Source organism: Sinocyclocheilus anshuiensis, unplaced genomic scaffold (assembly GCF_001515605.1).
Source record: "Sinocyclocheilus anshuiensis isolate Anshui unplaced genomic scaffold, SAMN03320099.WGS_v1.1 scaffold608, whole genome shotgun sequence".
NCBI lineage: Eukaryota > Metazoa > Chordata > Actinopteri > Cypriniformes > Cyprinidae > Sinocyclocheilus > Sinocyclocheilus anshuiensis.
The window spans coordinates 356,561-363,228 of NW_015557085.1; the positions used below are offsets into that span (position 1 = coordinate 356,561).

General features: G+C 38.8%; 1 protein-coding gene across 1 annotated transcript in view; it reads right to left on the bottom strand.

Annotated features, from left to right (window-relative positions):
• The window catches only part of LOC107677005 (X-linked interleukin-1 receptor accessory protein-like 2), a 208,257-nt gene that overhangs the window by 188,937 nt on the left and 12,652 nt on the right, over nucleotides 1-6,668 (bottom strand). The gene's annotated exons all lie outside the window — the stretch shown is intronic.

A 6,668-nucleotide genomic window follows, 5' to 3' on the forward strand; every position in this document is an offset into this window, starting at 1 on the left:
TAGCCCTCCTTGGGCTGGACATGGGGACTGGAGCCCTTTCTGTGCTAGACACGGGGACTGGAAACTTCTCTGGGCTAAACTCGGTGACTGGAACCCTCACTGGGCTAAACTCGGGGACTGGAACCCTCTCTGGACTAAACTCGGGGGCTGGAGCCCTCACTGGGCTAAATTTGGGGACAGGAGCCCTCTCTGGGCTAAACTCGGGACCTGGAGCCCTCCGTGGGCTAAATCCGGGAACAGGAGCCCTCCGTGGGCTTAACTCAAGCGATTAGTCAACAGAAGAGATAGACGGCTGCACGTGAGTGTCCTGCATAATACTTGTTTATAGATCTGCTGTTGGAATTATTACTTGCTGCTAGGAAGGAATATTTAGTTTTCTGCCTATTTCTACGTTATATTTTTGTTTGCGTTTGTATTTTTGATTGCACTTTCTGGTAATTATAATAATTGCCCTGGACTAAATGTAAATGTAAATGTAAACTCGAGAACAGGAACCCTCTGTGGGCTAAACTCGGGAACAGGAGCCCTTCGTGGGCTGGATTCAGGGACTGGGAAGCGCTTACGAGGAACTGGCACTGGAGGGTGCTCTGGAGGAGCAGGCACAGCAAGGCACGCCTGCAGGATTCCCAGGCGTACTCGAAGAAGGAGAGATCTCTGCAGGCTAAGGCGGAGAAACGAGCGCCGATTTCCATGATCGTGGAGGGAAACAAACAGGAAACAAAAACTGTTAAAAAAAATGGAAAACAAACAAGGGGAAAGGGGGCGCTGCTTTCTGTTCTGTTTTTGGTCCGATATTCTGTCACGGTGTGCCTACTGTGAAGAAGCGAGGAAACGAAGGAGATTCCAGAATTATCACAGTCTTTATTGACATATAATCACAGGAGTCACACATAGGACACGGGGATCGACGTTCACAGACATTCAATACCGGACGACCAACTCAGAATACGACACACTTTAAATACACGACATGACGAGGGGATGATGAGAAACACCTGGGATCAATAAACATAATTGGAACAGGAAATAGGAAGGACCAAATAAGGGCAAGGAAGGCACATGGGAGCAAAACACACACAAAACAAGGAACAGAGTCTGAAAGTTATGAGCTCAAAACACTTTTATCATAGTGCATCATTTGTAAACTAATACATTTTGACATTTGCATCACATAACCAGCTCTGTATGTGTGGCTTTTCTGACGTAGTAAACATGCTCGGTAGCGCACCCGGTATAGCACTGCACTAGTGATGTGAAGCGCTGGAGTACAAGATGTGTTATGCACTGCAAACTGATCTTATGAGCGTGTGCTGCTTCTGCATCACATACATATTATACATGTGCCACATATACAGTATACTGCAAATTGATCATGTGTGAAATGGGCATTACAGAAGAGAAGCAGCATTAAATCCAGGCTAACGCTGTAATGACATGATTCACCATGAGAAGCACGGCAGAGGGTTTATGGGGTCCACGGAAACTACATCCATTAGGTAGGACCAGCCTTTAAGGGTATGGAGGACACAAAATGTCTTGCTAAAGCTGAAGAACATTGATCTAGTGACATTTATGCACCAATTATATGGTGTTCTGTGGCCATTATAATTCTGAGGATTCTACAAAGTCTTGGTCAAATGTCTTTGGCGGCTGTGGCTTTCGATATGATTTGGTCATATAGTGAACATCAGGGTACATTTTTCTGTGAGTTACCTTTACATTATTTTTTTTATATGTAATTAATTTGTCATTAAAAACATCTCTAACTTGTTGTACATCAGTCAAACATATGATTACCCAGTAGCCAAATGTTTATGACAGACCAGATCACTCTGGCATCCAACTTTTTATTTATGCACTACTGAAGAACAAACGCTCTAAATCGACTCTTCCAGATATGCGTGTGGTATCATGGAAAGATAAAACAGGCTTTATAATGTTCTTAAAAGTAACCACACAGTTACATTTAGGCGATGCACAAAAAAGACCAAGGACATTGGTACCCTGCTTGATTTAAGAGCTGTAAACCCAGAAGAGCTTGAATAAAAAGAACAGCTGTACACACCGAAGCAAACTCCTGAAAGTGCACTGCACAGAGACGTTTTCATGTAAAAAGCTACAAGAAGTTATATGTATGTGCGTGAGTCAAGCTGCATGTCTGTTTATGGTGCGTTGTTACCAGCCGAGAGCCCATTAAGCACTCTTTTAGGGGATGCACTGAAAAATTCAAAGACTTTTTCTCAAAGCTTCCCCAGGAAAGAATACATCTACAATAAGCGAGGCCATGGCTCTTCATGAGCATCAAACTTTCTGCCAGGAGCTGAGCTCGCTGACGGTCTAATTTAGCCTTCTACAGTCTTCCACAGTATCTTTGCAGACACGTTTTCAAACAGCCCGTCCCCTGATGCTGCTAAACATCTCCACGGTATAGCACTGTAGGATTTGCTCCAGACGGAATAGCCACACACACGGCTATTCTCAAATAAACAGGCGCAGGTCTGAGGCATTCACAGGGCTGCCATCTGCTCGGGCAGCATTAACTCTGATAGAATTCCCCGGTGAACGCAGCTGAAAGTGAATTCTGTATTGAGGTGTAACACGCAGGACTAACTCCATCTAAAGCGGGCTGAAGCCAGAGCTGGGCCTCGTGGGAACACTTTTGTGTTCACTTCAACACCAGGGTATCCAGCTAACCTGATCAATGCTGCCCCGCTCAACAGTCTTATACAGCTTGCAGAAAAAATGCATTGGGGCCTTTTTTCTTCACATTATTCAGTATTGTTCAACTGCAAACATAAACTTGATTTTTACATTTTTGAAAGAAAATGCGCGTGTAATCTGTGCAAAACTCACTGCCACAGTGCTTTTGTGTTGCTAGGCAGTTGCTAAGGTGTTCACTATATGGTTATTGGGGTGGTTTGGTTGGCTGTAGAGCATGTTGTCAGTTTTCATCATCCACCATGAAGAGAAGTTTGATATCTTATGCTGAGTTCACACTGCATGATTTTAGCCCCGATCTTCACTCGCTGACAGGTTTTGCGAACCCACATTCTGAAGAGACAGAGAATCTCACAAAATGGATAAAGATACATTATTGGTGGTAATTATTAGTGTATTTTACTTTGTTTACAAGAAGGATCCATCCAAATGATGGCTAAATAATCCTTCACCACCTAAAGATGTGACAAAGCTGCTGATGATGACAAAAGTTTAATTGTGACAATATTCAATTATGCACATGTAATATACTGTATAGGCTACTGTATAATTTATTTCTTGAGAAGTCAGTTTGATTCAGTGCACAAAATCAAGTAGTGTCAATCATCATTTATCAAAGAAACTCATACAGGTTTGTAGCACATGAGGGTGAGTAAATGACAGAATTTTCATTTTTGAGTGAGCTATCCCTTTAATGATGTATTTAAAAGCATCTTAGAGATGTCTGTCTAAATACTAAAACCAGAAATTTTAGTCGTTCAAATAGACTTCTAAAAAGTTTTTTTTTGTTTTGTTTTGTTTTCAATCATGGTTCTAGGCACCAACCGCTCTGCACATTGTGTACGTCTCACTTATTGAACAGACTCGATTTTCAGCTTCAGATCCATGAACTGAACTATCAGAATAGAAACACACAACATGTATGTCTTTTACATCTTTGTAGCCGATTCAGTGTCTATGCTTATCTAAGGTAGAAACCTCATTTTACATAAAATACAAACAGATTCTCATGAGATCACGTTGAGATAATATATTAAAAAAATAAAATAAACTGAAGAATACGACAGTGTATGTAAATCATGTAGCTGAATTCTATATTTAGACATTAATACTGTATACTGAAAGTTTTTTTTTTTATATTTCCTTATGAAAGAAGAGAATGGCACAGTGCTACATACGATCCCCTTACACTGAATAAATTAAGCACAGTTTGACCACATACAGAAGGTTGTCTTCAAGAATAACTTGTTGAAGAACTATACACAAATAATAACTACTCTGAGCTGACAATGAGCAACAAACAAGCAAACTATTATTCATGTGAGACACCCAAAAATAAGTCAATTATTTTAACAATCACAGAGAAAAAAGGAACTTTAGTCCTTAATGCATTAAATATAATATAAACAATATTTAATTTACCAAAAAAATACTAAGAATCAAAATATTGTTTAACTTGTGAACTGCTTTAGTTTTGAGCACGAGATACAGGAGGAGTGAATTTACGCTACAAGGCTATATATTTATGCAGGGTAAGAGATCGCAAAACCAAAACCAGACCAATCAGCTGTGAGCAAAGACATATCTGACACAATAAACTCACTCCCCCTGTAAATCTTGCTCTAAATGAAAGCCTGAATCTACCATGAGCTGAAATGCATTTAAAGGCTTTGTGAAAGAGGCCAATGAAGCACATGTGCCAGGATCTACCAGACTAGACTAGACACAAGACACAGAATCTTGACCCTATGCTTCAAATAAAACGCCCACAACAGACACACAGAACCGGAAATAAGCAAAAGTGACATGATTGTGACAATACTACAAATTAAAACCATAGAAAGGTGTCCTGACAAAATTATTGAAACAAATCCCGCAGTGCCACCATGCATACATATTGCATCTATCATCTACTCACCAATGCATATGTGATTCCATTCTCAACTCCCACATTATGGCAAATCTAAGTATGTCTCTGTCATTTATTCGGACTTGTTTTAAGGTCTATGATTAATTTGCATTTTACTGATATTTTGGCTAAATTTGAAAGTTACTTTTCACCTGTCTCAACCAGATGTATATTTGATGATGGACGACTCAAAGGTGGTTGGCTCTATGGGATCTCTGAGAGTAATTGGTTAGATTTGCAGAGGGAGGTTAAGCTTCATATACGTAGCCACCCTTGTTGGCCACATTTTGGCTGCAGGTATATTTAAGGCCTCATACATTCTATAAAGTTTCAGGAGCAACAACCACATTTAAATTATTGTTCTGTTTGCGCAATGACTGACACAGTGGTAAATAACCATAGCTGTGTTTTGGTGTCTCTAGAAGCATATTTTTTAAGAGTTTAACCACTTTGGTATCCTTTTTTTTTTAACCAAAGTAATATTAGCCACCAAAGAATCATTATTCTGGCAATTTTAACTAAACCCCCTTTGTCAGAGGTGCTGTGTTTTGTTTATGCTCAGAAGGCTGCTTAACAGAGCACTCTGTGCTGACATGACCCATGATATAATATCTTTGGGCTTAACTCATAAATCGAACCACTTATAATTTAACAAGTTAATAAAAGGGTCAATGGGATGCAATATGTTGCTCCGATTTCCAAAATATAACATTTGGACTTATTTAGGTTTATTCGTTTATATGCTTGTTTGTTTTGCCAGCCAAATTTGACAGCACTGTCGCTTTAGACCCTAGGCCTCAGGGTTCCTGAAAGAAAATGTGGACTGTTAAATTAACATCAAAATTAATTGGAACTAAAGGAGAGGAAAGTCCTTACTTCATGAGATCCAACATTTAAAGCTATTTTTTAATTATCCTTTGTTGTTGCCTTAATGAAAAGTTTTAATTTTTTTCATAAAATCCTTAGTTTAACAGAAGCATTAGTAAGATCTAATACGAATATTAGCATTAGTAAGAAAACAACATTCTAAACACGTGTAGTAACTATTAAAAAAACATATTTAAAAGTGACTTCATAATAGTATTAATTAGAATAAATACCTTGCTGCCAAAGCACCATATTTCTACATGTTAAAACACTTACAAGCTACACAATATCACGTTCATAATCAAAGGTAATACATCTCCGATGATGAACGCGATATTGCGTAGCTTGTCAGTGAACTATGGCTCTGTGTATTAAATGCCGCTCCATCTGAAAGCAGGTGATGGAGATTTACTACTAATCACAGAACCAGCTTTACTGACAAGATGCGCATGATCATCGCATTTGATTATTTGCACAACCTTAGTTAGTGCAATATGTTGCTCCGATTTCCAAAATATAACATTTGGACTTATTTAGGTTTGAGACACTATATAAATGTTGAGGATATATTTAGCTGAACATCTCTAAAAAAATGTTCCTCCACGCAAGCTCTTTAGCTAAAACAATCTGGTGGATGCAGAAGATGCCCCATCCTCACACTCATAATTTCACAGAATGTTCCATCACTTAACTGTACAACAGAATTGATCCTCTTTTAAAGACTTGTGTTATTACAGGAATGATAAAGAACACTGCTCACTGAGAGAAACAAATGTAATGCTGTTCACTTTATTTAAACAATTCCTTTTGATTTAACACCATTATATCAGGTTTCCCGTTCAAACACGACTGCATCATGAAGAACAGACTTGAAACAACTTTTTTCTTTTAAATAATGTTTTTGGAGAAAATATGTTTGTATAGAGTATAGGGCTATAGGTTATTATAAATAATTAAAAGCTAATCAACATGTGATGCTAATTAAGTTTACTAATGCACATCGGCTCGAGGAGCATTTATGATGGCGGTTTTGCTAACATTATTTACCATTTCAGACTGATATTTGCGCCTCGCGTTTTTTTATTCGAAAATCATACTTGCAGCATGGAGTGCTGGGATGTCAAAGGCAACAAGATGGCTGCAATACTACGAGCCTAGAGTGAAGTAAGTAGAA